Raw genomic sequence first — 7,032 nt, forward strand, 5'->3', positions numbered from 1 at the left:
CACTAAATATCATTGTAATTCAGATGTGAGGGTCAAGTCACATTTACCGGACCTCTCAGCTAATCTCATAGTGTTGTGGCTGATATGACATGATATTTTGCTCTTTTAAAGCACTCTGCATTATGCACATTGACTTTGCCATGGAAACCCATTGTGTCTTTATGCTGCAAGCAATACTGCCCATGCCCTTTGCTTTAACATGCTGTATATAAATAGCCAACCCCTGGTAAAGTGCAGCTTTTGGCTGGACAATATTAATGGGAGAGCTGGGCTGTTAGATACAGGAACTTACATAATGTTGAGGGCGGCCTCAATTCTGGGAACCAAAGATATTTTAAGTGATTTTATTTTAATATCAATATCAAAAATGTCCCACTAACCAGCTACTATTCTAGCTGCAGGGGAAATGCCTCCTACTTCAAAATGTTTCCCATGAGTTATGCCTTAAGCCTGTCATGCAGTCGCTTCAGTATTGTGCTAAGCTAGCACTGAAACTTGTGGTTGCCAGGAAACACTAGATAATATTTTGGGCCACGTGTCTCCTTTGTAGTCTTCTGCTGAGAATATATCCCATCTTATACTAAAAGTAAATAATATGGTAGTATGGGTGTTGGAACACACTGCTTGTTATCACAATCAGGAAGACACAGGAAGATATTAACTTGTTGTTATTTCAAAAAATCCTTGAGCAAACCCTCATGAGAGGGTTAAAACACTAGAAAGTTCACTGGAACTCAAAGTCCAACTACTCATTCCACCACTAGCAGCCAAACACCATGTTCATTCATCAGTTTATAAGAAAATGTGTTTGTTTTTTTGTCGGGACAGAGAATTTAGCTGTAACTCCAAATGTTGCAACTACTGTTATCTTCTCCAGTTGTGCAAAGACAAACATCTCCTCCTGCACTCCCACTGGGACGTGTTCTGAAGAAAGCATGGAGGACACAATCATGTAGCAATGAATTAATACAACACTCTCACGTGAGACGGCTGACTAGAATTGTGGAGAAGGGTTTTTTCTGAATTGCATAAATAAATCATAGTATTGTAAATGTGCTATTTCAAACAGATTTACTCTTCAAATAGGACAATTTAAATCATTATGGCTTGATGCTTTGGAAGTAGTTGTTCGTGTTTTTAGGTAGTAATCGGCTTCCCCTTCCCTTTCTTTGCAACTTAGCAGTGTGTGTCCACTTATACTGGTATCATTACAGCCTGCTCATATAATTATCCATTCCACATGAGTTGGCCAAGGTTACAGTAAACTTAAGACAATGCATGACTATCACCCACGTCTAAACTATACATCTGAATTCTATGACATAACATTATAAATTAAATAATGTGTGAATGTATGCACCCCAAAATATTTTGCTTGGTTACTATGTTGCTTGTTCACTTGGCTGAACGAACAGCTAAGTTCACTGTGTGTAAATTATGGTCAGGAGTGAAAGGGGCCTGACCTCTTAATTCAAACTGTGTGAGCACAGCTAAAGCTGCAGAAGAAACAGGTCTGCTATTGTTGTCTCTATATCTGAGTGTGTTAGGACACCAGCTTTCCTAACAGCTGAGGATCAACATACTGAGCACTATTACACCAAGAAAACGGCACAGATTTAGGGTAAGAATGCAGTGTGTCTGGATAGCGCCCTGGTCCGCTATCTCACTGTGTGCATGTGTGTGCATGGTAGGATCTGACCAGCATTCATAATATGTTATGAATGCAATATATATATTCACCCAACAGGTAAAATTACAGTGACACATCTACAAACAGGAGTTATTTTGATATTTAAACAGTGTAGTGGAAAGGTAGGGTACATACTAACCTTTAAACATGCACACTGTGACCCTAACCCCAAACTAAATTCAGTGAAGTTTTAATTTTCAGTGCCTCAGTTTTACAGTTTTATCAAATTCATGGATGTCATGGAGGTCATGGATGCTGGCATCCACGAAACCTAGCTGAGCCCCACTAAGCTAACATACCACCCACAGTATAAAGTTTCTTGTCAACAATTCCCATGAAAAGACCAAAACCCACAACATGTTAGTACGTCTCTCAATACTTTATGACTTCGTAACCTGTCTTTGGCTCTATGCCCAAAGTCCATTTGCTCCTACAGGAGACCTAAATCTTTAAAAATGTGTCATGAAATTTTTGTTTCATTGTTTTTTGTTTTTTTTTTAAAAAGGCTGAATGATTTCCTAAAACAGCTGGGCACTGTAGTTTTTAGCAAACGTTACAGTAAACAGGGCACAAGTTGGGGACTATTTTCAGAGGCGGATTAATACACAGTTGGTGGGCTGATTGAGTATTTACAACAGGTCACCCAGTGCAACAGTGTAGCTCACTAGTGTATTTTAATGGAGCTCTATGCCACAGAGGAATAATATGTAACCCTTTTGATACACAGAGTGGCCCCTGGTGTACCCCGCCTCTCACCTCAGCTGGGATTAGCTCCAGCCCCCCTGTGACCCTGCATGGATAAGAATAGATGATGATATGACATAGATAACGGATGGATGAACTTTGGATACACAGACATTTCTGTTTGTTTGGGTCTTTTCATTGGATTTGTTAAGAGTAAGAAAAAGTGGAGCATTGCCCAAGCAGACGTCACCGGAGACAGAGCCGTCAGCCCAGGCAGCTAAAAACAGGTCAAGTGTTGTTCCGTGATGTTGAAATTAATGGACGCAGTCCCAAAGAGAGGAGAGGGGGAGAGATGGAGAGGAGGGATACGAGAGACAGAAGAGGAGGACGAGTGGTTGAAAGTGTTTAAAAGACAGAGTGAGAGTATGTCAATGAGACAGGCACGGGGGAGTTTGGAGAGGGACGGTACACCCACTCATCTGACTCCCTGTTTCCTCTCCATCTCTTACATTACAATTGCAACAACATGGAACAACACTTGATTTTCATTTTGACATTATAATGAGAGTCACAAGAGGGTGACAGCAAGTCCTGAAATAGTTTTCTTGCGTAGTAAGCTGTTGAGTTATTTCAGTGTCAAGCATCTGGGTCAAGATAATGTCCATGCAAATGCATTTAAGAGGACTAAAAGCAGCAGTTGCATTTGTTTTACTTAACCTCAATGATTTCTGTGGGTTTATTTTTATAGTAATGTATTCAAGGACATTCAAGATTTTCATTTACATTGGAAATATTAAATATAAATAGTAACTTAAACAGGAAAAAATTATTAATTATTTCTAAGGCTGTTTTTAAGTGTTTTTCTATGAGACATACAGGGGGAGTCTGGTTTTAATCACATTTTACCCAGATTATATACCCACACATCCATGTTTCTAGCGGTGAGAGGACATCTTAAGTAAACAAAGTCCTATTTTGAAGAGCTCAGCATTGGTTTAACAGAAAATTAAGGAAAAATTAGGGGAAACATAAATGAGCCAAGCATCTCTGCCTTATTACAGCCTGACAGACATCAGATATCCACACAGTTTCTAAAAAAAAAAAAAAAAGATACATTTTATAAAATATTTCAAATATAAATGTGGTTGTCTGACTGTGAATCAATGTTGTGATCATAATAGTTCAATGTCAAATTCATGAAATCTCATTCATTCTAACATGAAGGCATTATCTCTCTCATGTCAGTGCCGACTGAGGACATGACAGATTGTAAACTATGCCCGCACATCCATCAACTTCCTCTATAAGTCACAGGAAGTTCATTAATATTCTATGAAGCTGAGTGACCTGAAACTCAACTGTACACTGTAACAGTATAACCGGCAACTAGCCGAGCACTTCTCAACTTCTATCAAGGACTCTTCCTCAGAAGATATAGGACCATTTGCTGCAAGAGATGATTAGGTGAATTTAAACAGCAGCGCGGAGTTCAGCACAACAGGGAAGATAAATGAGACAATTAAACAGTGCTTGATGGCACCTCAGTGACTAATGGCTTTTCCTTCCTGCTTGTCTGAGCACAGACAAACACAGTAGTAAGCAGCAAGGAGTGTGTGTGCTGCCTTGACGGACACATGCTTGTGTGCTTGTGTGAGCATGTGTGTGGGCTGGAGGTTTGTTGCAGGAATTGCCAATAGACAAACACTTGTCGACATCAAAACAACGAGACTGAGATGACCCGGTGATAGGAGGGACACACACAAGTTGCACAGTTCTGTGAAAGATCTCAGCAGTAACAACAGTAATTGTTCATTATACACTTTCTTTACATTTTATTGCTATGCTGAATGTGTTTGTTTTACAGCTATCTGTTCATTTTGGGCACACATCTCATTCTAAAACTAGGGAATGCGTAAGAAGGGCTACATTGACTGTTCACTAAACCCATTCCCCGTGTTTTTCTACTATAACCTAAGCTGCAAACGTTAGCATTTCTGGTTATAGTTTATGACCTACTGGAAATGCTAACGCATGTTAATTTCAAGGCGCATATTATAATAAACTAACCATATTATTTGTGAGGCTACCGGCTGCATTGGAAAAAGTCACATTCAGTACCAGCACTTCCACTGTGTAGTATTTCCCCACTGTGTGTGAACCAGTCCTTGATAGTACAATATCAGAGGCTAACGTTAGCTGCTCTGTTCTGCACTTACTTTAAGTTCCACTCCAACAACAACCCCAGCCAAACCAAGAAAGCGTTATATATGCAGAAAACACGTTTCGTTATCTTCAAAGCCTTTTCTAGTTAGACATTCTGTTTAAAATATGATGAAATATAAAGCATGAACCTAATCTTCTTTAAAGTGAGCTAAGCACTCAAACAGGGATTATATTAGAATGATTATCACACTGTCATGTAATACTTGGACTAACTAGCTCTACTCTGCAATACAAGAACCTTTCATGTCATTCTACATGTATCAGCAACTGCTGAGGATTTTTGACGTTTTGCATGAGACATGCTGATTTACTGTAGCCTCAGCCTGATACCATGCCAAGCAATTGCACATTTCAGACCCTTTTACAAGCAACCAGTTGAGTTAATGTTAACTAGCTAGCTACAGCTGATAAAATGTTCTTGCAACATTTGCCATTACCACCAACAAAATCGACAGTTACCAGCTAGAAATGCTTTTATTAACCTCTGTCTGAAATCATGGACCCCATCATTTCAGAAATGACAAATAATTTAGAGTGGTAGAGCTGTAAAAACAAAAAAAGTGCCTGATGCATGTAACACACATTGTTTACAGTCACTATTTGTGTGTCCCAGCATGTGTGTATGTGGCAGGGGCAGGGTTTTTCCTGCCTTTACTTCCTGTTGTATACTGCATTAAATGATGACAGTCCACTGGGAGTGGACAGATAGGACACAGTCATGTGGTAATTAGCTCTGCTCATTAAAACTGACCTCAGGCTTTGTTCTGCCATCTGGATACACTGTCCTACCTCCTGTTAGACATGTGTGTGTTTGCGTGAGTGAGTGAGTGACTAATATGATTTCCTTTTTCACACAATTCTGTACTGTCCATTTCTAATTTTCTTTTCTAACTATTGACCTGTCTATAAAACATCATCCCGCCCTTGTTAAACAAGCCTATAAAGGTTGGTTGCATTACTGAACTTTAATTTGTCTCAACGTTTTTAATTTAAACCTTTCACATCTTAGTTTTAATTGTATGAATCAGCTTCATTGTGTAATCTACATGTGGCACCTGTGCTCATCGCATTCTTGACGTTAGAGTCACAAGAGAAAATTCACGAGGCCATTGTTTGTGGGTATATGGTCAGCTGACTTTTTAAATTGGGTTTTAAAATGTGAAATAGTGCACCACTAAGAGGCACACAGACAGTTGGTTTATCCTGGAACGTAACAAGTATGCTTAACACTTGAAATGCTGATCTATTCATCTGGTGACCTAAAGGTCTCAGGTTCAATCCCTGCAACTGGCAACGTGTACTAACCAAATACATTTATTTTCTGTCAAATGTGCAGTAACAGAACATCAGTAGGACCATATTCTCCATGTCTTAGACATTAATGTGCACAAAAATTGAAGTGCAAAAATGTTACTGCAGTTTTACAGAAAGTTTTTTTTTTGTGGATTAAAAAAATAGATATAACATGTTAACTAGTGAGAATAAAAAGTTCTGTTAGGCAGACTGAAAGATCTCAAAATGTTGAACTATCCCTTTAAAGTCTCCGCAATACCATGATAATAATATTCAGCTGACAAAATATTCACCTATTCATTACCAATATCAAGAAAGTTTAAATTTTCTGCGAGTGCATTTTCCACCATACAGATATGAATTTAATCCAGCAGGTGCCAGCAAGCTGAATCTACAAACTTACAGTATGCTTTGGAAAATAACACGGATTCATGTACATGTGATTTGTAGCTAAAACAGGGAAACCATGACTATGGTACTTCAACTGTTTAGTCTGCCAGTGTCCTCTCAGTGTTTTAAACTAGATCACAGGGCTAAAACAGAGTAAAGAGAGCAATTAAATAGAAAAAAAGCTAAAATAAATAAAAGATAAGAGGATTCCCAGCAAGTTGCTTTCTCCTGTTGTGAATTGTTGTGAGTAGGAGCAGCAGCTAATGGACAAGTGCAGGGAGAGCAGTGAGTCATACCACTTTGCTCACAAGTACCCCATTTTCTACCAGATCCCGTGTGATGTATGTCTGCAAGTGTGTGTGTGTGTGTGAGAGAGAGAAACAGAGACAATGAGAAGAAATATGCATGTCTGCAGAGAAATTCAGCATAAATAGGAGGGAGTATAGTTGTGTGTGTGTGAGAGAGACACAGTAGGTTTGTTGAGAAGCTCTCTGCAGGACAAAAGCATCTTTCTGAGACACATGCCTTTAGCTGATTATGCAGACTGCAGACAGCATTTACAGCACAGTTCTCATTTCGTACATGCTACACACTCCAGGCTTCATCCACACTGTAGCTGCTCCAGTTCAGATTAAACATATTCTTGGTGCCTGGAAAATGTTAAAGACTACTGTATATAAGATACAGCATTAATGTTGCTGCACATTAATCTAATTTTATTATACTTTAAGGGGGTTTTACAGGAGAATAGT

The sequence above is a fragment of the Micropterus salmoides genome, unplaced genomic scaffold (assembly GCF_014851395.1).
Source record: "Micropterus salmoides isolate LMB-PRFRI ecotype aquatic unplaced genomic scaffold, ASM1485139v1 Ms_hic_scaffold_20, whole genome shotgun sequence".
Lineage (NCBI taxonomy): Eukaryota > Metazoa > Chordata > Actinopteri > Centrarchiformes > Centrarchidae > Micropterus > Micropterus salmoides.